Source organism: Balaenoptera physalus (genome assembly GCF_965194825.1).
Source record: "Balaenoptera physalus genome assembly, chromosome: 16".
NCBI lineage: Eukaryota > Metazoa > Chordata > Mammalia > Artiodactyla > Balaenopteridae > Balaenoptera > Balaenoptera physalus.
Window position 1 is genome coordinate 5,891,771 of NC_138898.1, and position 26,244 is coordinate 5,918,014.

General features: G+C 46.6%; 2 long non-coding RNA genes across 3 annotated transcripts in view; one reads left to right on the forward strand and one right to left on the reverse strand.

Annotated features, from left to right (window-relative positions):
• LOC309644467 overlaps positions 1-26,244 on the reverse strand; it is a 93,445-nt gene that overhangs the window by 6,373 nt on the left and 60,828 nt on the right. The gene's annotated exons all lie outside the window — the stretch shown is intronic.
• Positions 8,075-24,438, forward strand: LOC309644456. Of its 2 annotated transcripts, none has more exons than XR_014254431.1 (3): positions 8,075-8,293; positions 8,859-15,455; positions 19,557-24,438. It is a non-coding gene; the product is annotated as an uncharacterized lncRNA (long non-coding RNA). The 2 variants fall into 2 exon arrangements; XR_014254432.1 differs by lacking the exon at positions 8,075-8,293 and adding an exon at positions 8,309-8,456.

The window sequence follows — 26,244 nt, forward strand, 5'->3', positions numbered from 1 at the left end:
CAGTCTAAATTCAAGGCCTGCCTCATCCACATCCCGACCCCACCCCCAGAGGGCCTTCTGTTACAGCTGTGAGTGTGGTCCTTCACGCCCTGTGTGCTCATGCAAACTTGCCAACACGCATCTCTAGTTGGGTTTGTTTTGAAGCAAACACAGGATCATACGATCTGTGCCGCCTTGCACCTTGTACCAAGAACAATGGGAAAATTCGGTACAGTGGAAACTGCCTCTTACCTCTCTAGGTCTTGAACAAAGATAATCTTTTTTTATAAACTCTGGAAGGAGCGTCCCCCATGCTGTTATTGACTTCGTTTTCCATACGGAGCCCCTCTGCTGCTTGTGGTTTTCGGTGGGTTGGGATGACACTAAGCCCTTCCTTAGAACTCAGGGCTGTTTTTCAGTCTTCCCGAGAAGCCTTCCCGCCCTCTCTGACCCATTTTGCAGGCAGTTACGGGTTTCCTTGCCCCATCCCTGTCATGGGAAGTGAGGCTCTCTGTGGAAAGTGATAGTGCAGATAGGGTGACCAACTCATCCAAGTTCAAAGTGGGAAGTCCAGTATCCTGGGAACCCCCTTAGTCCCAGGAAAACCAGGACAGTTAGTGGCCCTGGATGGGGATCAATCTATAATCCCTTCTTGGGAGCTCAGTCAGTGCCAAAATTAGGAGGTTAAGTCGACCGCCAGAACCAAGCAGTGTATTTATCCTGAACGTTCTGTGTGCTCACAACAGAATGGTTATGTTTGTGACTGGCATTTATCTAGAGATGAGATAGCAAGCTGGGACATTGGTGCACTGCCTGACGTCTTGGGCTCAGCTCTAAACGGCCAGAGAACCCCCTTCCCCGGAATTTTTCTTCAAGTGCAGCCCCGCTGACCTTCAACTTCTATGTGTAATGCGGGCCCTGAGATCTCGGACCGGAGTTTGAGAGCTGTCTCATCCCCCAAGGAATCCACCCGGAAACTGGGAAAAGGCAGAGCCTGCAGGAAAGTAGGCTCGGACTGGATCGGGTTTTGCCTTCCCCTGAGGCTCACAAGAAATGATGGGGGGTGACCCCCTCACGCCCCTCCACATGACCTGGCCCCAGCACATCTGGGAGGTTGGGACACTTTGCAACTCTGGAGCTTGCAACATATAAGAAGGGCTGAATGAGAGGCCCGGGGCACCTCGTTCATAATCCATGTGCTTTGGCCATCCAATCTCCCCGGCAGCCCTGGGTCCCTCACTCGGCTGCCACCGCAAGCACCCAAAGTCACAAACATCTCCCAGCCTTGGTGGTTTTCATTATGTTTAGTTAACCCTGCCTCCTTCCCCTTAACAACTGATACACAAATTTCATTAGATAATTCCACATGGTGGGGTTATTATATTTTCCTCTCTATAATGAGGAGATAAAAACTCATAGCCTCCCATGAGTCAAAACATGCCAATTTTAGTTGCCACTCACATTGTTTAAATGTTTAAAAATAGTTGTAAACTCAGCATTTAAAATTTGAGACATCACACTCTACAATCTAGATTTTTTTTTATTTAGTTTTTTTAAACTTTTTATTTTATATTGGAGTATAGTTGATTAACAGTGTTGTGATAGTTTCAGGTGTACAGCAGAGTGATTCAGTTATACACATACATGTATCTATTCTTTTTCAAATTCTTTTCCCATTTAGGTTGTTACATAATACTGAGCAGAGCTCACTGTGCTATGTAGTAGGTCCTTGTTGGTTATCCATTTTAAAGATAGCAGTGTGTACATGTCAATCCCAAACTCCCTGACTATCCCTCCGCCCCACCCTTCCCCCCTGGTACCCATAAGTTCATTCTCTAAGTCTGTGAGTCTGTTTCTGTTTTGTAAATAAGTTTATTTGTATGATTTCTTTTTAGATTCCACAAATAAGCGGTATCATACGATATTTCTCTTTCTCTGACTTACTTCTCTCAGTATGGCAATCTCTAGGTCCATCCATGTTGCTACAAATAGCATTATTTCTCCCTTTTTAATACAATCTAGATTTCTTAATGCTCTTTAAAAAAAAAAGCAAACAAAAGTAAAACCCTGGGACCAATAGGCCTGGTTCCAACAACAGTCAAGCAGAGGTGAATGGCGGACGCCTCCTGGAGATGAGCATGGGTCCTCCAGTTTGCCACAGTCCTCACTGCTCCCTAGTGTTATACCTGGCCTCTGTAGGCACTGGCGTTTGAGACCCCTGCCTTTCCCTACCAGTGAGCAGACTGAATTTCCTAATCTGCTCTTTGGTGTTTGAGGGCAAAGTAGCCACACCCTGTACCATATGTAACTGGGACTGCTGGGTGCCTAGCCAATACCATCTCTCCTTCCTTCCTCCCGTCCTTCCTTCTTTCCTTCCTACATTTCTCCTTCCTTCCTCAGACAACCCTGCTTTTATTCTGAGTGGTGATGTGCCCCGCTAAATGACTTTATTTCTAGACCCCCTGTTAGCTAGAAATGGCCCATGAGATGTAAGGGAAAGTCAGTGCATGAGCTTCCTTTAAGAAGCTCAGTAAGCTTCTTAAAGGCAGGCTGGCTTAGCTGAGAAGTGTGCCATTTTTTCTCACGGCAACCACCTTGCTCGTTTCTCCCGTCTAAAATAAGTCATGATGGCTGGAGCTCCAGCAGCCATCTTGGACTGTGAGAAGACTTGCAGCTGGAAGTCTCAGGCTAAGAATGAAAAGCAGTAAAACAGAAGGAGCTGGATTCACAATGACAGGGTGTCACTTGCTGGTCCTGGCCTGTTCTCCTCTAGACATCTTTTAAATGAGAAGGAAATAGGCCTACTTGATTTAAGTCACTTATTTGAGTTCTCTGTGATAGGCAACCAAATGTAATTCTAATGATATATGTTTTTACCTTCATTTCCCTTCCTCATGGAATTGTCTGCAGTACACCTTCAGCTGTTCATAGGGTCTCCAGCTTTGCAGTTTGGATTTGGCCATCCAGAAGTCAATTTAGAAACCTGTGCCCAAAAACTAGCTAATCCTCGGGTTCTATAGTCTCCAAATACATCTTAACATGATCATCTCATCAGACAATCCACTAAGATGTTAAAAAAAAAAAAGGCAAGAATTGACATATACTTTTTTAAGGGCTCTAGCTTTTTTTCTTAGCGTTCTAGAACTTTTAGGATGGAAAGTTTTAGGACTCCGGTACTCTTTTTAGCATACATGCATACCCTACCCTGAATTTTTTCTTAAGGCTCTGGAACCTTCCTCACAGGAATTCAGAATTTAGGTTTTGTCTTTAGATTTAATCAACCCAAATATTTATATACAGTTGACTTTTTCACTGGGAGCCCAAATGAAATATACTTTTCTTTAAGGTCTTGGAAAATGAAATTCCAGAGTCAGGAAACTTTCCTTAGTCGCTAGACTGACAGCACTATCCACCAGGGTTTTCAGTGACGATGAAGATGCTCTACATCTGCTCCATCCAGTATGGTAGCCACTGGCCACACGTGGTTGTTGAGCTCTTGAAATGTGGCTCGTGTGCCCGAGGAACGGAACTTGAACTTGTATTTAATTATTAGTTTAAATTTAAACAGCCATTTATGCCTCATGGCAACTGTATTGGATAGTTCAGCTCTTCCTTCTCTTCTGTAAATTATTAGAATTTCCCCTTCGGGCTCCAGAGGTGCCCATCATCTCAACACCTCTGTTTCTCTGAGACCAAATTTTGCCTTGATCCTTTGAGTTGCAGCAAATCTGGGTTGGAATCCCAGCTCCCTACTCGCCAGTTGTGTTGTTTGGAGCAACTTCTTTCCCCTCTTGGGCCTTGGTTTCCTCCACACACAAACTCTAAGGGCTGAGGAATGCATTAAATGACATGGCATCTGCAAATGGCATCTGGCAAGGGACAGTTGCTCAATGAATTAAAAAAAAAAAAAAGTCCCTTTCTGCCCTGATTTCCCATTACTTGAATTCATGCTTATCTTTCCTTCCACAATATCAGCTCCTGGAGGGCAAAGTTCTGATTCTACTTTGAACCTGGTCCAGTGCTCAGCATTGAGGGGAATTCAAAAATCAAATGACCTGAGCAGTTGTGGGATGGAATCAGGGTCCTGGGTCCATCTGTCCCACCCACACCCCCCCACCCGCCGCCGAGGTGGGACTTAGCACCAGGGGGTCGGTCGGGATTACCTTTTACCTGGGTCTCCAGCTCAGAAGAGGTGTCTCTGCCAGATGATCCCCGTACAGTCCTCCAAAGGAGTGTGTGATGGGTTTGTCCTTTTAGAACCCCATAGACCGTTTGAGTCTGTCCTCTCTGACTTTGACAGCCAAAGGCCCCAACCTTTTAGGGTTGAGCCACTGCCTCTTCCAGCACAGGCCTTCTGATCTTGTCCCTTTAACAGAAAGACCATCAGAGGATTCAGATACGGATTCCATAAGGAATTAAATTTAACAGACAAAAGGATACTCATTTACGTGTGTTTGGGGGCTTACTAAGTGCCAACCCTGTGCTAAGTGTGTATGAATTACATCACAGCATTTTCAAAACACCTTTATAAAATAGGTCCTAGTATGATGCCCATTTTACATGGGGAGAAACTGAGGTTCACAGAGGTTAAATAACTTGCCTAAGGTCACCCAGCTGCTCAGAGTCAGGATTTGAATCCGGACTCCAAAGCTTCCCTCTAAACCACTGTGGGACAGTTTGCCTGTCACAGGCTCCTGGAACGCTTCGCACCCTGGCAGGTCACTATGAGAAGGTCACTTTTGGGATCATTCCCCCCCCCCACCCCGTTAATTTTTTTCAAGTAAGTCTTGTCCTGGGAATGGGATTGCCAGATGAAATTCAGGAGACTCGGTTAAAGTTGAATTTCAGATAAACAATGAATAATTTTTTAGTGTGTGTCCCATGCAATATTTGGGACACACTTACACTAAAAGAAGCATTTGCTATGTATCTGAAGTTCGCATTTACCTGGGCGTCCTGCATGTTATCTGCTTGGTCAACCCCCGCCAGGCAGGCCTGGTCCCATACACCAGCGGAACCTCCTACTGCAGGCGTTAGACAGAGGTTATTCTCAATGTGGATCTCCATCAGACCTGAAGAAAAAGAAAACAAGGCTCCCAGTCACTATGAAATATACAGGTGCTTATTAGTTTATCAATTAAACTGCACAAGTCTGCACCCCACCAGCTCTCACCTGTACTTTGCTGCCGTAACTTACAGGAGCGCCCGAGGGTACGGCAGGTGGGACCCTACTCCTCTCATTTGTTGCCAAGGTTCAGTGCTACCAGTCATCTTGTCAATCTCTGGTTTAATCATTTAGCGGCTGTAAAGGACTCATTAAAAACGCCCTGGTTTATTGGAAACACCTCCCGACCCCCCCCAGCAGGCCAGATCGTGAGCCCTGTACCCACTCGCTCTCCCTGAGCCCCATAACAATGCTGCTGACTGTAATTACACCCCAATGTTTGGGAAAGGGCTTGTGGGATGGGGCGGGTGGGTGGAGGGAGGTGGGAAGAGGGGCGGAGGAGACTCCCTGAAACTCCAGGGGCCGGGCCTCGAGGGGGCGATGCCTGGTGCTGAGCCCCTGCCCAGACCCCTCCCCACCTGGATTCAGGCTCTGTCACCCCTCGCCCTCCCCAGAGGCTGGCCTGCTCTCCTGGGACCTTCAGCTGCTCTCTGCATCCCCATGTGTCCCGGTGGGCAGGCTGGGCTTGGCTGTCCTCTCTTCTAAGTACCTACTGTTTGGATGTTCTACCACCTGAATGCAAATCCTTCCACCAGCCCTGCCCTGCGTGTCCTTCTGTCTACACTCGCAGGTCTGTCCCCTGAGCGCCTGCCGGTAGCCCGTGGAGGCCCTGGGTACACTGTCCTTCTCTGATCACTCAGTCCCTGCGACTGGCTACGATGGGGCCCCTTTCCAGGCACGGGGGACACAGCAGCCAATAGGCTGCCCCTTCGCTTCCTTCCTGGCCGCTGCTGTCGGATGTGGATGTTGTTCCCAATTCTTTTCTTTTTCTTTTTTTTTTTTTGGCTGCCCCTCCAGGCTTGTGGGATCTTAGCTCCCCAACCAGGGATCGAACCCAGGCCCTCGGCAGTGAAAGCACGGAATCCTAACCACTGGACCGCCAGGAAATTCCCACCAGTTTTTTTCTTTAAATCATGACTCTGGCATTTTCATCTGATCCCCTTCTGAACCTCCCCCATCCCTTTTAATCTTTTTTTTTGTAATGCTTATTTCTTTAGGCTGGTAGCTCAGGTGTGGAATTACTGGGTGAGAAGATGAGACCGCAGCTAGGGAGGGACTCCGATCCACTGTCACCTGCGCCAGGCCACCATCCTTTCACCCGGGCTGTCGGCCGGCACCTCCCGGTTCTCCCTGCTCCCATCCTGGCCCCTGCGCCTTCTCTTCCCAACACAGAAGCCAGGGGGCGCTGTTGAAACCTAAGTTGGATCGGGTCGCTCGCGGGAATCCCTGCAATGGAGTTCTTGCTCAGGCTGACCGCCAAGGTCATCGTAATGACTTCTAAAGCCCTGGAGCAGAGTCCCTCAGCTTGCACATCTCTGACATTCGGGGCGGTTGATTCTCTGTGGTGGGAGCCGTCCCGTGCATTGTAGGGTGTTCAGCAGCCTCCCAGGCTCTACCCACTAGATGCCAGTAGACGCCCGCCCCCAAAATGGAACAGCCAAATAGCCACCCAACCCCAGCACTCCTTACCTCATCATGCTTTGTTTCTAACACAACACTTTCATCTGACATGCTGTATTTTTATTTACATATTAAATAAGTAGAATACCGCGTGGCGTACAGCCTGAGGTTCAGCTGGTGGCTGTGTCTTCAGGTGGACCAGCTATAGGCTGTCTGGAATTGCAACTTCTGTTTATTTGCGACTGATGTGCACTTTTAGCACAATCCAAGCCACTGCAGGAAAGTGCGAATTCTGAAAACTGGAGCCTCAACATTATTTTGAAATGCAAGATGTGGAGAAGTTTGATCAGGTGTGAACTTCTTTCATCCCGACATAAGATATTGCAATATTACACGTGTCATTTTTTTCAAGACCTTTGGATTTTTAAAAAATGTCATTTCACTTGTTTTTTTCTTCCTTTTATGAATGTTGTTCTAAAAGTTTTAAGATTTTATTCCTTATTTATTCAAAATTTCTTATAGATAGTAACAATGAAGACTCGAAGACGTCTCCAGCAAAACCCCTCCTCAGGAATCGTGCCGTCATGACAATCATAAGCTCTGACATAAACTAGGTTTGTTAATCGAAGCAAGTCCAAGTTTTTTTTAAAAAGGTGATAAGGTTTTATTTGGAAATTTTAAACAAAACCCAGTATTAAATATATCCCCATAATCCTTTGTATTTTGTCCTCCTTATTATAATTATAGAGTATTTTAAATGTAATGCATTTTTTTCACCAAGTTCCATGCAGACTCCTGCAAACCTGTCCAGTTGACCCCAGTGCACTGTCTAAATATTATCATTTTCTGTCTGTGCTAGTTGCCAGCAAGGGGAAGAGCTGCCCTAGAGAACAGAGGTTAGATTCTTGGTGCCCGGCGCCGGGCTTGGCTCAAGAGATGGACTTGAGGGTCCTTGCTGCCGGTGTTTTGATCCAGATACCCATACCCAAGGTGAAGCCGCATGCATTCCTGGATTCAAAAGCTACGTATCAGGGTTTGCTGGGCACTCTCCTCAGACTCGGTGTTCCGGTGAGCAGCGTGCATGCCTTCAGCACCCAGTCTGGGAGTGCCACTTTGTACCGGGCCTTGTCCTAGGCACCTGGGATGTCACAGCAAACAAGACCAAGTGTCTGTCCCATGGAGCGCACACGCTCATGGCGAAATCATTCCACCATGGGAGGCCTGTTGTGAATGCTTTATATGCCTTAACCTACTTCATCCTCACGTCAACCTTCTAAGGGAGGTAGTATTAATAATCAGAGAGGTTAGGTGGCTCATCCAAGGTCACACAGTAGGACCTGGAGTTTGAAGCATGTGTTCAAGGTGTTTAAGGTGCCTTTCGGGAGGCCCCGGTGCCCTGAGCTGGGGGTCTTGTGCAGCAAGGGCAGGGCGCTGCATGCCAGGGCATGAGCGCACCACGTTCCCAGTAGGCAGTCTCACCCCTGCGATTCCCTTTCATCCCAGGAAACCTGGCATTATTCATGGGAGATAAAAATCAGCGTTCAACCCATTCCACATTGCAACTGGTTGAATCCCGGGACAGCTGCCACGGGCTCTGCGGGTTGGGCGAGTTTATGGCTCAGTCAGAAGGAGTGGAGGCTGGGACAGACCGAGCGTGGTAGGGACACTCCAGGCGGACGTGTCGTAACGGCGAGCAAGTCGTGTTTTTCTGGGAATGGAGTCCACCGACCCCATAACATCTCTGGCAAGCTCGCACAGTCTTGTTTTCGTGTCAGGCACCGGTGGGGAGCTCTGTGGTTTCGTTACACCAAAGTTTGTGTTGGCAGCTGTGAAATATGCACAGATGTTTCAGGTGGAGCCAAGGTTTCCTTTCTCCTTCCCCCAGGTAGATAAATCGCCAAGTTTCGAGAGGGATTCCTAACCCTGTCCCCCTTCATCCCCTGCTCTGCTCCAGCCTGGGAATTCCCACTGGCTCTACGAGCATCAACATAAAGTTAGAAGAAGATTCACATTTAATTAATTTTAACTTTAAAATAGATGCATTCCCTGAAGACTCAGAGTCTGAAAAATCTGTCCTTAGGCCATAATCAGAAATGTGGGCACAGATGCGTGGGCAAATACACCCAGGGAGCGGCATGTGATGGGACAAAGCTAGAAACAACCTAAATGCCCAGCGATGGGGGATGGTTCAATTATGGCAGAACCACAGGAAGGCATGGCCTGTTGTGCAACCACAGAAGTAATTGTTTTCCAGGAGGACAAAACGACAGGGGAAAATTCTCCTGGCTTGAAATTAAATGATTAAAAACTGCACTCTAAACTGTAAGTAATGAAAGGAGTTTATATAATTACATCTCAAATGTCGTGTGTGTGTGTGTGTGTGTGTGTGTGTGTGTGTTAGAGAATAGAAGAAAATATGCTGAAATATTAATGGTAATATCTCTGGGTAGTGGAATTTTTATTTTCTTTTTTACATCTTTATTTTCCAAATTTCTACTTTAATAACCTTTAACTTCAGATAATCATCAGGAACAAAAATGTTATTTTAAAAGAATGAGCATTCCTTTGAGTGGCTGGAATCTGAGTGCGTTTTCCTTTCTCTCTTTATTGCCCCTAATTTCCAACATGGACATTCTCCACTTATAAAGGAGTGTGAATGGATTAGTTTATTTTTTCCAGAGGAAGAAGCAAATGTATATTGCATAATGCACAGGGGAGGGGGGTTATTTGATGTCATGGAATAAAGTAACATTAAAGCAATACAACTTCAGAGGGGGACGAAATTAGCAGCTGAAAATGGCAGGCACCCATGAGATTGATTCTGGCATCATCCGCAGATTCATAATCCCAAACTCCTGAAAGATATTAAAACGCAAAACACATAAAACAAAATGCCAGGGCTTCCCTGGTGGCGCAGTGTTTAAGAATCCACCTGCCAATGCAGGGGACATGGGTTCGAGCCCTGGTCCGGGAAGATCCCACATGCCGCAGAGCAACTAAGCCCGTGAGCCACAACTACTGAAGCCCGCGGGCCTAGAGCCCATGCTCCGCAACAAGAGAAGCCACCGCAATGAGAAGCCTGCGCACCACAACGAAGAGGAGGTCCTGCTCACCACAACTAGAGAAAGCCCATGCAGCAATGAAGACCCAATGCAGCCAAAAATCAATAAATAAAATAAATTAAAAAAAAATTCCAACTAGAAGAGGAGACTAATCTACTTAGATCTTCAAAAGCACAGAAACAAGACTATATTTGTTTCTTACTAAAGATATTTCCCTTTTCCCACCTCTCCCTCCTATTGTCTGAAACCAGAACAAGCTGCAACCGTTTTCCAAGTGTCCTAGCATTTTACCAGCATTTTCTTAAAGCCTGTTTCCCATCTGGATTGTTTCACCCCAGCGTTCTTCATCCAGGTGCTTGGCTGTGACCCACCCCAAGAAGGAGGACGCCCACCGCCAGGTCCCTCCACGTGTTCCTGTACTGAGATGCATGTGACAGGCATTCCTTATTCAGATCTCACAGCGACCTTGTGATGAGGGTCTGTTCTTCCCATAATTTCCATTTTACAGAACAGGAAACATGCTCAGAGGGATAAAGGAATTTGTGCCAGCCCCGGCCAGGAAGTGGGGGGAGCCAACATTCAGATGTCAGTCTATCTTCTTCCAAAGCTTTATAAATCCTGCACATGAGAGTGGAGCCCTGAGTTGAATGGAGAGCTGCCAGGTAAACATTTACCAGGAAAACTCTGAGGTTCTGAGGCAAGGGGTATGCCGTGTATTTAGCCTGGCTGATGGGTGGAAAACCAAATCACAGTGAAGGACTGCACGGGCCCACTGTCCAGGGTGGGCCTGCAAGGAGGGCCAGAGCCCGTTGAAGCCAATCCAGTCTCGCTGTGAATGGCACAGCTTCAACAACTTCACAGGTGTCCCTGGCAGGTGAGAAGGGCTTGGCGGGCGAACGGGGTGGAACACGGCTCCTTACCCAGCAAAAAACTGTAAATCAAGTGATTGCAACACAGGAGCAGTCTGAAACACAGCCCAGTAATAAACAACCACTCAGTCATTTTTATTATTTCTTTTTCTGAAGCTAATCAGTTCAGTATGAGTCACTTCATAGAAGCTGAGACCATTCCCCTGGAAGTGATGGTGCCCTGAGTAATCGTATCTATGGGCACATCTCAAATATGGGCCCCACCTTCCAAAAGGGTCCCAGGAAACAAGTCATGGCTCAACCAGCCTGGGTCCGAATTCGGTGCTTGTAGTTGTGGGATATACTATGGGATATACTATCCTAAAAAAGTATGGGTTGTTTATCTGAAATCCCAATTTAACTAAACGTCCTGTCTTGTAGTTATTTTATCTACCAACCTACCTAGATATCATTCTCGTTCTTTGAGCAAAGGTAACACACACCCAGCAAAATTCAGCAAGACAGACCAGAGACTTCCCCAGCGGAAATGGACCCTCTCACTGCATGGCCTAAAACACGTTAACCGCCTCCTATTGCTCTTAACAATGGTCTGCAAACTCTGAGTATGCATCAAATTGATGCACTGGAGGGCTTGTGAAGACATTGGTTGTTGGATCCCACTCCTAGAATGTCCTATTCAGGAGGTCTGGGGTGGGGCCTGAGAATTTGTGCGTCTAACAAGTTCCAAGATGCTGGTGCTGGCTCCATACTTTGAGATCTGTGTTCTTAGGATGCAGACTAACTCTCCAACATCCTCCGCCGCTGTGCCCCCCATGGCCTTTCGTGGTCCAGCTCCTGCCACCCCCGCCAGCCTGTCTCACACCATCTCCCTCACTCACCTGGCTCTCTGGCCTCCCTGCAGTGCATCAGGAGAACTCTTCTCAAGTCGCCGCAGGGCCTTTGCACATGCTGTTCCTTGCCATGCACTTGGCTCCACCCCACCCCTACTACCTTAGGCAGGAGGCATCCTAATTACCCCCATTTTACAAACATAGGAACTAAGATTTGGAGAACCTCAGTCACTTGCCCAAAGCCAAGTTGATAATAAGAGGAGAGTCAGGGACCTAAAATTTCATCTGCATCTCCCACACCTGCCTTCTTTCTGCCATGCTGCTGCTTCCCCTGACTGGGAGTATTAACTTTTATTTCAGGCCTCTCTTAAATGCTGGCTTTTGTGAGATTGCTACTTGATCGTTATTTATTTATCTTCAAACCAAGCCCCTGGGATTAGTACTTCAGGATTTGGGAAACAGGTTCACATTCAGCCTTTGACACCATTCAAGATCCAATAGACTTAGCTCACATCCCCTCTCAAGGTTTGCCTGAAGTCAAGAGTATTCGTTTCCCCACCCCAAATTCACACACACACACACACACACACACACACACACACTTCTAAAGTCTACAGAGCTCTGACACTAAAGTTGTCATGGCAACTGAAAGCTTGTTCTCTGAATATTTCCCTGGTGGTGGGATGACACCAACTTCCTGTCTTCTGTTAGAAAATAATGTCAGCTCTTGGCATCTGCCAGTGAAGGTGGGGCAAGGGCGTGGCTCCGGGTGGGCGAGTGGAGCCCAGGTTGTCGGGTTGTGAAGACCAAGATGGATACATTTACACTCCATGAGCATAAGGACTGGTCACTGCTGCCTTGTACCACCAGCCTCCGGCCTGCGGCCCAGGACACTGTGTCACCAAGTAAATGATGAGTTCATGAATGGAGTTATTTGTCAAATGTCGATGTCTCAAGTATTGCAGGGCAGGGGCCAAGGCTTTGCTTTCAGATGCCAGACCAAGATCCCGTCTACCAAAACGCTCCCCTGAATGGGCGTATTTCCTCTTGGGGGTTTTCCCGTTTATTTTTATTTTCCTAAAAGCCACTTACTGAGTTTTCTTAGCTCTGGGTTGGGTATTTAGTGGTTGTCTGGGTTCACATCTTTTGGGGAATTAACAAGAACGTTTCCAGTCTCTCCCGGGAATATAGTTTCAGGGCTTCCCTCCCCACCGCTTTCCCTCAGCAAAGGTACACACATTCATCTCAAGACAGACACAGCACCTTTTCATATGAACGGAAAGATCAGGAGGTTATTTAACAAGCACTCAACTGCCCACCCGTCTCCATTTTTTTAAACCTGAAAAACAAGACCTGAGTTTCATTCTTAAAGACGTTGGATGCTATTTGTTCCCCTCTGGCTCCAAATCACGCCAGGAGCCGGTTGCCGGTGCAGTGGGAGCCCAGGCGGGAGTGTCTTGGGGGCTTTGCTCCTGGAGCTCCTGCTGCTAGTATTTTCCAGCAAGAAAGGAGAGTGGAGGCAAAGAAGAGGCAAGCGAGCCAAGCAAACACGACATAGCTCAGGGGCAAACCCAGAGAGGGGCCCACAGCCAGGTCTCATTTATTTCAACTAGTAATTCTCTCTCAAATCTGCCCCTTCTCTCCATCCCCACTGCTACTCCCTTAGGCCAGATTTCTCACCTCCAGGACTGGTGACACTTGGGCAGCTTCATTCTCTGCGGTGCGGGCTGTCCTGGACGTTGGAGGATGTTTAGAAGCACCCCTGGCCTCTACGCACTAGATGCAGTAGCAACGCTCCGCCGCCCCCAATTGTGACAACCAACAATGTCTCCAGACATTGCCAAATATCTGGCTGGGGAAAGGGTTGCCCCTGGTTGAGAACCTTTGGCTTAGTCTAAGTGCTTCCCTCCTCGACTCTGCTTCCCCTCCTCGACTCTGCTTCCCCTCCTCGACTCTGCTTCCCCTCCTATCTGGCCTCCTGGCTTCCATCGCGGCCACCTCGTGCTTTGCCCCCAAAGGCGCTTGACACGTTTTCCTTGATTGCATGACTGTAGAACAGCATCCGTATCCTCAGGGCCTAGCACAATGCCCGGGATGTAGTAGATGCTCAACAAATATTTGCTGAAAGATGACAAGCTCCTGCGGGCAGACTTAATGTCCTTTCTGCTCTACATCCAGCGCTCAGTTCGGCAGGCCCTTGGGTCCTCCGTTGCTTGCAGCCAAATTCTTCCTATCTGAAGTCATGAATGGAAGCATGAACAAGCTTCTTAGCGTGGCATGACTCCTCCCAATTTACAGATGGAGAAACCAAGGTGCAGGATGGTTAAAATAATCTTCCCAGGATCTTCTTCTGCAGAGCTGGAGCTTTAACACAGATCTGTCTAACCCCAGAGAAAAAAATGGATCAAAAGCACTTCCTCTGAATATAAAACAGGAGAAAGGTATCTAGGAAGCTGATCAAGTCATACAGAGTTGCTTCCTCTGCCATGTTGGGTGACATGGGATGTGTCTCATCGTCTGGGGCTCAGTGTCACCCTTTCAAACGTGCCGGGGTTGCAGCGATGTCTCAAGACATCCTTGTGGCTCTAGGAGGCTTAGATTCCAGTTCTCAAATCTGCCGTCAATACCCAGGGGCTCACCCAGACCTGTGGGCACCGCCCCGCTGGGGTTGCCATCCGCAGAACCCGGAGTGGATCCGCTGCCTGCATGAAGGGAGCTGCGGCCCGCCCCACGTAGCACTCTCATTGCACATTTGGTTTCAATTCTCCAAATTCCTTTGCACATTTTGCTGTCACAATGAGATAAAATCGAGCTCATGTGAACTGAGAGTCAAGAGAGCCTGGGAAAACTTAAAAAGAAAAAAAAGCAAGCTTGGAGTTGTTCGAAGTGCCCTCCTGAACCCCCCCCAGGATGTGGGATTTACCTGGGCGAGGAGAGCCATGGGGCCTGGCTGGTCTGGGCTCCCTCCTTGACCTCCCAGAGTGGGGGACGGAAAGGGGTGGCCCTTCTGAACCCAGTGACTATTTCCCGGCCCAGAGTCCTCTGAGGGGTGGGGTTCTAGAGGCCACGGATGTTTTCAAAGAATCAGGGGAAGGAGCTACACAAATCCCGCGACAGGTTAAGGCCCAGCAGGGGCCACACACTCACATGCAGCCAGCGGACCAGAAGGCCTTGGAAAGATGCCCGACTGTCCGGTTCTTCAAACAACACCAGGAATTTACATTCTTGTGTGAAGCCTTCCGACATTTAAATGTCAGGACGCCACTAGGGGCCAAACCAAATGCACTGGCTGATCCCATAGGGTCTGTGGCCTGCCCGCTTGCCACCTCGGTCTTGGCGTGGCTTTGGCCTTCTCGGATCGACCTCTTGCTCTGGGCCGTACACAAGCGATTACTACAGCTCAGATACGTCCCTAAGGGCATGACAAATCTTCGCTTGTGCAATTCCCATAGCAGCCCTACACAGTGGGGACGATTATCTTCTCCCTTTTACAGATGGGGAAACTGAGGCCCCGGGGGTACAGACTTTCCTTGCCCAAAAGTAACTTACAACCTCCGAACAAATAATTCCTCTTCCCTGAGCCTCAGTTTACTCAGCTTGGTAAACCCCAGGTAACGGGAAATAATGATTACGAACATAGAGGGGTTTGTGGGGGGAATGAGAGGCTGCAGGACCAGAACACTGGGTACCTGGCTTAGTCACAGGCTAAGGCCCTTCGGCAGTTGTCATTTGTTAGGGGTTGAATCGTGTCCCTCCCCAAATTCATATTTGAAGTCCTAACCCCCAGAGCCTCAGAACGTGACCTTATTTGGAAATAGGTCCCTGCAGATGTAATTAGTTAAATGAAGATGAGGTCACACTGAGTAGGGTGGGTCCCTCATCCAATACGGCTTCTGTCCTTGTATAAGGGGACCTTTGGACACGGGGAGAACACCGTGTGAAGACTGGAGTGGTTCTGCTACAGACCCAGGAACCACCAGAAGCTGGGGGCGGGGATGGGGGGGCTGGTCAGACCTGGAAGAGATGCCTACCTTCAGAGGGAGAATGGCCCTGCCAGCACCTTGATCTTGGACTTGCAGCCTCCAGAAATGTGAGACCTTAAATTTCCATTATTTAAGCCACTCAGTTTGTGGTATTTTGCTACGGCCCCGGAAACTCATAGATCATTACCATTATGGCATAAACTACAATATCCTGCTTCCTTCCCTTTGCTTTATAATTCTTTGGGTGTCCAGTTAGAGAAGGTTGATTCTCAGTTCACCTTTTAAAAGTTGATTACAGTACTTGTTCTCTAAAGCACTGAGCTGGATGCTGGGGTGAGGCAAAGAGATATCGCTGAGTTTTACCTGGCAGGGGGAACCCCCCACGTTCAAAACCTGCGTGCTTGTCCAGGAAGGACATCAGTAGTACCCAGAGCAGGGCCAGGAAACAATTTTGAGGTGAGGGGCTCTAGACCCCGGAGCGGTCTCATCCATTGCCTGCTGTGATTTGTGTAGACCCGTGGTTCTCAGCCGGGGAGATTCTGCCCCTCCTCCCCCCAGGGAACATTTGGCAGTATCCAGAGACATTATGCTTGTTACAACTTGCATCTAGTGGGTAGGGGCCAAGCATGTTGCTAAACATCCCATGATGCACAGGACCCCCACCACAGAGAGCTACCCAGCCCCGATGTCAGTAGTGCCGCAGTAAAGAGCCCTGCTGTACTCAAACGGCACAGGGGTGAGGACCCCAGCTGGGCCCCTGTCCTGCCTGCACGCTACCCCTCTCTGAGCCTCAGACCCCTTATCTGTAAATTGGGCCATGCAGGCTCTGTGGGGCTCCTGGTCCTGAGCCTGGCAGGTAGCAGGAGTTCAACCAACCCTCCCCTTGTCGCTTCTCCCATCTTTGCGGGGAAGTTACTGCAGAGGTGCTGGCTTTAATGTATCTGTTTCCCTAAAAAGGAATATTTTAAATTAAGATAAAACATGTCCCATAAATCGTGATTTAACATATTTTTAAAGATTCATAAGCGCTGTTATTTCCTTGATTCTAAGAGGCTGTAAATTATAACACAGACTTCAATTTAGCAAGAACTTACTGGAGGTAGCGCGGGGGAGGCAATTCCACATTAATTGTACATGTTGATTGCAAGGTACACCTTACTTCAATCCCAGATTAAATGGGGCAGTTCCAACTTCTACCTTGGAGCGGGTGTCAGCATGATGGTGCATTCAGAGGAAATACAAACCCAATCCCCAAAGCCTTGAAAAGCCACATTTATCCTTATTGGAATCTGCTTAAGGATTAAGAGGGAATTGTTCAGTATATCAAGCAGCAAAACTTTCTAAGAATAAATAAGAATAAATGATTCATAGTGTGGTCTCAACTCTCACTGTGAAGAGTCGCGGTATAGATCAGTGTCTGCTCGGGGATAAAGCAGAGTGAAAAGAGAGTAAACCATCCCCCAAAGACCCTCAAATTAGATGAAAATCCACTGTAATAAACAGACAGATGGAACATTTGGATGGAAAGATGGATGGATAGATAGATAAATGAATGGGTGGAAGATAAATTAATAAACACAGAGAAACAGAGGCTGAGCAATGAGATACAAGGAGATATAGAAGTATACAGAGATATCTCTTTTTAGGCATGCATAATTCATTAAGGCAAAAACTAATGCAGCTTGCATATGGTGCCACTCAAATTTGTTCCCAGAGAAGGTCACCCAAAGAGTGTCTTTGCAGAAAATTGTTAATCCTATTGTGATTTCCTGGTTAAAGAAAAGGTTAGAGAAACATGCAAAGAAATCGGCCCTTTCATTGAGGGGCAGCTCAAAGAGACGTTCTTTTCTCCTTTCCTTGCTCAGGTGACTTTGAAAGAGAGTTTACTTTGGTTTAATTTTAGGAGCAAAGTCTTCAGCCGTTTCTCTTCTCACTCCCTCTCCACTCTCACTGCTCCCTGTATTTGGACACATCTTGCCACATCCAAGGGGGACCCCGCTCTCAGGAAAGGGAAGGAGGTAGCCTTCAAGACTTTGCCTTGCCTGACCTTACTGTTGGGTTGCCAGCTTGCAGTGGAAATCTACCACTGGTTGCCCCATGTCTATTCTTCTCTGCTTCTAGCAAAAAGTGCAGTAATTGTCTGGGGGCACTTCTTCCCCCATTCTTAGCTCATTGCCTTGGGGGTACCTTGAGACTTCTTAATCAGTTCAGGATCACCCAATGACTCAATGAGAGAATCACTTGATTAGAGTCAATAAAACATGCAGAGACGTTTGCTGAGGCTAACAGCTCTCTCTTCCACAGCATAGCAGTAAGGATGGGATACCCAGAGCTTCTGCAGCCATTTTGCAAACCAAGGTTCCAATCCTAGTGCTGTTGTTTAAGTCGAGAATTGAGTTGTATCTGACCCCAATGGGTGACCCCACACTTTGTTTTTAAATCAAGCCAGTGGTTGCTTCAGGCGCAGGATTTTGATGTAATTCTGGATAGTGAAGCGTAAAGGGAGGCTCCGCAAGGGCTCCTGGGAAACATTCTGTTGCTCTTAAAACCAGACACGCAGGAAGCACCAGCCTCACTCAGTCTCTGGAGGTTATGGCCTTGGGATGAGATGCTGCGTAGGGCAGCAGCCATCCTGGACCATGAAAGAGGCCAGCAAGGGAAGCTGACTGCCCACCCCCCCACCCCTGCACCTGCCCACTGACAGTTCTGTAACTTTTTCCCGATTTCCTTTCTGCACGTGCGAAAAGAGCTTCTGGTCTCTCTTCCATCCTCACCTTTTGGCCTGTGTGGGGCACACCTAGTTTTTTTTAAATTTCTTCATTTATTTTCATTGAAGTATAGTTGATGTATACTGTTATATAAGTTACAGGTGTACAATACAATCATTCACAATTTTTAAAGGTCATACTCCATTTATAGTTATTATAAAATATTGACTATATTCCCTGTGTTGTACAACATATCCTTGTAGCTTATTTTATGCCTAATAGCTTATACCTCTTAATCCCCTCCCCCTATATTGCGCCTCCCCACTTCCCTCTCCCCACTGGTAACCACTAGTTTGTTCTCTACATCTAGAGAATACCTAGTTTTAAAGAGCCTTTTCTTCTCTTCTGCTGCCTCGAGATGTATTGACAAACAGTTTCAATTATTTAAGAAATTCACGATCATTACAGATCATTGCTGTTACCTGGAATGTTCCTCAGTGATGGAAACATTCTGTCTGCACATCCAATACCAAAGCCACTTGTCACACGTGGCTCCTGAGCCTTTGAAATGCAACTAGTGCAACCAAGGAAGCACATCCTTAAATATATTTAATTTTAATTAATTAACATTTAAATAACCACATGTGGCTAGTCACTATTGTATGAGACAACAGAGAGACGGAACAATTAGATGATATGTATAAGCATAAAGGGAAAAAGAAAAGTCCCCCCTGATTCCACCTCCAAGGCATAGCTAATGTTAAACTAGGTTAATACCCTTGCATGTTTTAGTCTACGCATGTAAATACATTACTGAATTTCCTTCAGAAATATATAATGCTTTAAATTTTATTTGTCCACTAAATATATTGTAAGCATCTTTCCAGCTCAGTGGCTGCATTTCTAAAGAACACAGAGCAGGTAGCAGGAGTGCCAGATTTGGAACCAAACAGACAGAGTCTGTTACCTTCCGGGTTTGCCAGACTAGCTGCATGACCTTGAATGAGTTATATAAGCTCTCTCCACCTCAGTCTACCCATCTGTAAATGGGGAGATTCACAGTATCTTTATCACAGTGTGGTTGGGTGGATTAAATATGATAATGCCTGTACAGGGCTTGGTAGGTTAACTGGGCATCATTGTACAATGGTTATTAACATTGGTCCTGCAACATCATTTTTGTGGCTGCAGAGTATCTGTTACACAATTGTGCCATGATTTGTTTATTCAACCTTTCATTATTGGACATTTGGGCTTTTGTTTGCTTTTTAAATAAGGAATGCTGCAGTGGAAGCCCTATACCAAAATCTGAAATACGAAGGCGTGTCTGGGAGTCTACTTTCTGATGGAGGGGCTGCCAGAGAAGCTGACTGGGATTGGCCAAGAGGGCATCAAGCTAAGCCAGACCAGTCTGGTGGGGTGGGCTGGGGGGGTGTTCCCCTGAGATCAGCTCCTCAACAGAATTTGGCCAAGAGGTCTTTTTCTTTTCATCTCTTCTAGGTCAACTTCAGCTCAAACTGTCAGCTCAAACAGCATCAGCAAAGCAAAGGTCTGGGTGTGTGTTTATGTTTGGATTTTTTTCTCTGACTCACTGTGGGATGGAGGTAGTTGGACCAATACAATACACTCCCTGGAGAGAAGAAATGCAAGTAATCCGAGAGGCTTCCTCCAGGGACATTCCTTGGGGGTTTTGAACCTGTGACAGGACCAGATTATTTAATGTGACTCTCACAGATCATGTAAAAAAAACTTGTGTATTGTGGTAACATACATACAGCATAAAATTGGCTGCTTAACTCAGCGGCATTAATTAAATTTGCAATGTTGTGCAACCATCACCTCTGTCTATTTCCAAATTTTTTTCATCACCCCAAACAGAAACTCTGAACCTATTAAGCAATAAGTCCCTGTTCTCCGCCGCCAACCCCAGCCCCTGGTCATTCTGATCTACTTTTTGTCTTTATGAATTTGCCTACTCCAGATATTTCGTACAAGTGGAATCATACAATATTCGTCCTTTTGTGTCTGGTTTATTTCACTTTGCACAACGATTTCAATATTCAGCCATGATGTATCAGAACTTTTTCTTTTTTAAGAATAATATTTCTGGGACTCCCTGGTGGCACAGAGGTTAAGAATCCGCCTGCCAATGCAGGGGACATGGGTTCAAGCCCTGGTCCGGGAAGATCCCACATGCCGCGGAGCAACTAAGCCTGTGCGCCACAACTACTGAGCCTGCGCTCTAGAGCCCGCGAGCCACAACTACTGAGCCCACATGCCACAACTACTGAAGCCCGCGTGCCTAGAGCCCATGCTCCACAACAAGAGAAGCCACCGCAATGAGAAGCCCGTGCACCGCAACGAAGAGTAGCCCCCGCTCAACGCAACTAGAGAAAGCCTGCGTGCAGCAACAAAGACCCAACACAGCCAAAAAAAAAAAAAAGAGATATAAAAATATCATTTAAAAAAAAAAACAACAAGAATAATATTTCTTTTTATGTATGTACCACATTTTGTTTATCCATTCATCAGTTGATGGACACTTGGGTTATTTCCATCCTTTGGCTGTTGTGAATGATGCTGCAATGAACATGGATGAACAAGCCTCTATTTGAGCTCCTGGTTTAATTTTTTTGTCGTATACCCAGGAGCGGAATTGCCAGGTCATATGGTAATTCTATGTTTAACTTTTTGAGGGACTGCCAAACTGTTTTTTTTTTTTTTCATACTTAAAGGCCATTTATTTATTTACATTAATTTTTTATTGACGTATAGTTGATTCACAATATTACATTAGTTTCAGGTATACAGCATAGTGATTCAGTAGTTTTACAGATTATATTCCATTAAAAGTTATTGCAAGGTAATGGCTGTAATTCCCTGTGCTATATAATATATCCTTGTTTTTTTAATCTATTTTATACACAGTAGTTTGTACCTCTTAATCCCATACCCCTAATTTGCCCCTCCTCACCCTTGGTAACCACTAGTTTGTTTTCCCTATCTGTGAGTCTGTTTCAGTTTTGCATGTACATTCATCTGCATTATATTTGAGATTCCACATATAAGTGATATCATACAGGAACTGCCAAACTGTTTTCCATAGCAGCTGCACCATTTTACATTCCCACCAGCAATGTACCAGGATTCCAATTTATCTACAGCCTCGTCAATGCTGTTATTTTACTTTTAAAAATTATTATTATAGTCATCCTAGTGGGTATCAAGTAGTTTCTCATATTTTCAGGTGTTTATTGGCCATCTGTACATCTTCTTTAGAGAAATGTCTATTCAAGTCCTTCACCCATTTTTTAATTAGGTTGTTTGTCTTTTTGTTGTTGAGTTGTAGGAATTATTTATATATTCTGTATGTGAAACCCTTATCAGATACATGATTTGCAAATCTTTTCTGTAGGTTGTTGTTTCACTTTCTTGATAATGTCCTTTGATGCACACAAGTTTTTAATTGTGACAAATCCAATGTACCTATTTTTCTTTTGCTGCTCATGCTTTTGTTGTCATACCTAAGAATCCGTTGCTGACTCCAAGGTTGGAGATCATTTTAAATCACTAAGTATTGCTTGTCTCTATTATAAATTTCCTAGGGACTTCCCTGGAGTGGAGTGGTTAAGAATCCGCCTACCAATGCAGGGGACACGGGTTTGAGCCCTGGTCAGGGAAGATCCCACATGCCGAAGAGCAACCAAGCCCGTGTGCCACAACTACTGAGCCTGTGCTCTAGAGCCTGCGAGCCACAACTACTGAGCCCACGTGCCACAACTACTGAAGCCCGCATGCCTAGAGCCCGTGCTCTGCAACAAGAGAAGCCACTGCAATGAGAAGCCCACGCTGCAACGAAGGGTAGCCCCCGCTCACCACAACTAGAGAAAACTTGCACACAGCAACAAAGATCCAACACAGCCAAAAGTAAATAAATAAATAAAAATAAAATAAATAAATAAATTTCCTGTACATAAGGGTGCTGAGTCCCTTACTGTCCTAGTCTACTCAGGGGACTGAGTTGGCTGGGAGGTAGGTAGGTAGGTAGATTGGCATACAGATACAGATATAGATATATAATTTTATTTATTTATTTATCCAGTTTAGCAAACTTTTATATTCTCTGGTCACTGCCCCCTGGTCATAAAGACAGTTCCAAGATTCAGGCTGGCCAATCATAGTAGCCTATGTCGCTGGCATTAGTGATTGGTCCAAGGGGTGGTCTTGTAACCCAAGCTGGACCAATGAGACCTTCTCTGGGATGGATAGACATTTGCTGGGAAAAGGAATCCTCTTTCCATCAGAGCTGGCAAGCTGGAACCGTAGGCAGCTGTGTCCTTCACCACAGGAAGTCCCATCTGCCAGAGGCAAGAGTGCAGCAGAGGCAATGCAGGTTGAGACCCGCAGAGACGGAGACCACCGGCAGGAGGCATGGGGTGAGGAGTCCCCTGCCCCCGTCTCAGGGGCCCCCGCTCCTTCAGCTTGTCCTGTATCTTGTGAACGCGTTCCAGGACCCCCTCCACTGACACGAGCCAGTTCCCTTCTCCTTCCGTTCGTTAGGGGTAAATCTCGATCACTTGAAACCAAAACCACCCTGATGGGTCCCCCTGCCCTGCGACCTCTGCTCCCTCCTACTGATTTATCAGCACCTGAATACATCTGTCTCCAACTCTCCCAAGCATTCACTTGGGAAGTGTCCTCTACCCACACCCCTCTCTCCAACTCTAACTTTAAGACTCAGTCGACGTATTTCCTCCTTGGAGCAGCCTGCCCTGACCCTCCCCCCAACCCTCTAGGCAAAATGGGCTGATTTCCTTCCACGCACCATCACAGACCTTGTAACACCTCTGAGTTCTACCACTTTGCTCACACATCTCTCCCCTCTGGACCATGGGCTTTCTTGAGATAGCCACGGGGTTTACTGCAGTTGGATCGACAGCATCTAGCCCAGGGTCAGCACATGGCAGGGTCTCACTAGGTACCAGCAGAATGACTAAACTGGGCTCTTAGGCAGACACGCCAACCCTGGGCTCCACCACTTGCTTGCATTGTGAACCTTGCGCAGGTAATTCATTTCATGTTGTCTTGTTTGTAATATAGGTTGATGAGAAACAGCATTTCCTTCCTGGGGCTCTATGGGGATTTAGTGAGATAGGTTTCCCGCACAGCTCTGCTGCCAGGGCTCTCTTCCATCTCTCTCTGTCTCTTTCAGGCTCTCAGCTCTGCTTCCCTCAGTTTCTTGGGCCTCATTCTCCGCCAGGCTTCTACCACAGGCAAGAAGACAGGCATCGGTGGCCCAAACAAAGGGCATCCTTACAGCAACCTTCTTGACCAACATCTGCATCTGAATCCAGGGAATGACTCTGATTGGTCAGCTCAGGTCTTGGATCCACCCCTTGACCAATCATGAAGTCCAAGGAAATGGGGCACTCTCATTGGCCAGCTAGCTTCTGCCCCACCCTTTGGGTGTGGGGTTGATGGGCCAACCTGGACCACATAGAGCAGAGGCGGGTAGCTATTCCAAAGAGTAAATGCTGGATGACTGAAAGAAAAATAATCTTTCCACTACACTGAGGTTCCTTAATTTAATTTTCCCATTACATTCAGAAAAAAATACCATCATACCTTGTTTATCCAGGAGGATAAAAGTTCCAAAAAAAAATTTTTTTAAGAAGCAGTCTCAGGATTGGGAGATGATGGAAAAGCTCCTCCCTCCTCCCTGCCCATCCTTCTTTTTGCCCCATCATGTCCTTGAAGGGGCTTCTCACTTGCAGCCACTCCAGTGTCAGACCCGGCTGTGGGAAAGATGGTTCTTCTCTACTGGATTCTGGTTTCATGTCAGATTTTTCACTGCCTTAATTTTTATCCTATTCCCCTATACTTACACCTGTGAGTGTTACACCTGCGCTTGTTACACTATTCCAGTCCTCTGTGCTTGTTACACCTGTGTGTGTTATACCTGGGCTTGTAACACCCATAGGTGTTATGCCTGTCTTCGTCACACCATTCCAGACCCCTGTGCTTGTTACACCTGTACTCGTTACACCTGTGCGTAGCTACTCTTCCATTCCCCTGTTCCTTCCCTTTTAGAGCAGTGAGTGCACAGAGATCCTTCCCTGGAGAAACAGTGGCCAGTGGAGGTGAGAGCTGATGTTGTGCATCAACACAAGTGAGTTCAAATCTCAGCTCTGCAGGTTATTCGCTGTGTGACCCAAATCCAATTAGGCACCTCCTCTGTGCCTCAGTTTCTTCCCCTCTCTGATGTGGGTTAATAACAGCATCTATCTCTTCCGATTTGATGAAGAACATATGAGATGGTGCACGCAGAGGTGGTGTGACGGAAGCACGTGGAGAGTAAGTTCAAGGCCCCTCACTCGTACAGGTCCTTCCAAGGCCCTAAATAGGGTCCTTGATACGTCTTCTCATGGGCATACATGTTTTTGTAAAATCTGCAAAAGTTCAGTGATTTCATTGAAATCCGTTAAAGCCACTAAATCTTTCCACTCCAGGTTCCCTCACCACCACCACCTCCCTTATGTCAGGGGATGCTGAGGATGGTGGGTCTCCATCGGACCCATTTAGTTGGAGTTTGTGAGCTCAGGCTGTGTGGTTTCAGTGCCGGGACTAGGGTGAGGTGAACGAGGCACCTAGGGTGCAAAACTGAGGACATGCTTTCAGGCCCCGAGAGTGAGTACCACGTTGGGGTGAAAACCACTCTTTTCACCCTGGTCCCACCCTGCTGCCCTCCTTCCTTCCTCCTCCAATTTTCTTTCTATTCTGTTGAGAAATAGAGTCACCAACAATGAAGTTTCTCATACTCTCTGTTGTTACTTTCTCTCCTCCGCTGGCTCCTTCCTGAGTCCACATTTACTATAAGGACCAGAACTTCACAAAGGAAAAGAGGAAGAAAAGGCCACTTTTCATCTCCACTAAATGGACACATTTAGCACGTATGTAATTGCAACCTCCTTCAAACAAAGAAATCACTTAGTTCTCTCTGAAAAATCCCAAGAATCTTGATACTCTCTCATCTTAGCAGGCCATCTGAGTTAAAAAAAAAAAAAAAAAATCGGCAGAAAGTCAAAACTTCCAGTGTGAAGTTTGAGTTTGACTTGAAACATTTAATTTATTTAAAAATAGAAATGTAAATGTAATCTCTGTGTTTTCCTCCCGCTGTCAGGAGCTCTCTCTTCTGCTCTGATTCATTAACAAATTAACATGTTGTGATTGTGCTGTGAAAAGTTGCAACATAATTGTTACAGCCACAGTCCCGAGGCTCTGGAGTTGTGCTTCCCAAACTCTTTTATGGAGTACAAATTAGATGCTTTTCATATACGCTATCTAATTTTAATTAAAATTTGCCCTAAAGCTATCCTTAACAGCTTTGAAGCTGCTGGAGCTTTGTCATCTTGGGGTGGTGAACATTTGCAGTTGATCATGTCAAAATCTGTACCCATGGAAACCGTTTTCCGACCACTTCTTCCTAGGACAAGCTCAGATGTGCCGGGGTTCTGATTTCGACCTGGTTCAAGAATTATTATCTGTTGAGAGAAGGGTGGTCCTCGGCGGGCAAAGTGGAGATTTGGAGGTTGTAACTGGGAGACACAGAGAATTGCTTGCAAGTTTTCTGATTTAGGGGAAATCACGGCCTCTCTGAATGTTTCATTTTTCTTCATCTGTAAAATGAAGATCATCACGATCCCATCCGTGACCTACTGAAAAGGCTACGCCACTTGAGACCTTGAAATTTGGAAAGATGAAGAAAACCATTCTTCTGAAAGATATAAAATTACACCCAGGCTCTGCCACATGACCCAGGATGGTGGGGAGATTTTTTTTTTTAAGCACCTTTTGCAAATCATCAGGAAAAAGTGATCAGATCCTTGAGGTTCCTGAGGTAGTCATGGGAAAAGCGTTGGTAAGCTAGAGCAAATGTTGCAGGACACCCCCCAAAATTTCATTGAGGATGCTTCGGAGTCTTTTGGGGTCATAATCCCCATCCCTGTTTCCCCAGAGGGATGATACAATTGGGATGAAAGTCATGAATGCTCTCCACCTCCCTTGCAGGGGTACTGGTGATATCTAAGGTGTGAGCTCAACTACTCCCAGATAAGGCACCCCAAACCCCGGGGGGAGATCACACAGGCCAGCTCGGCTGGAGGCTGTGCTTCTGCTTTGGGTGGGGAAC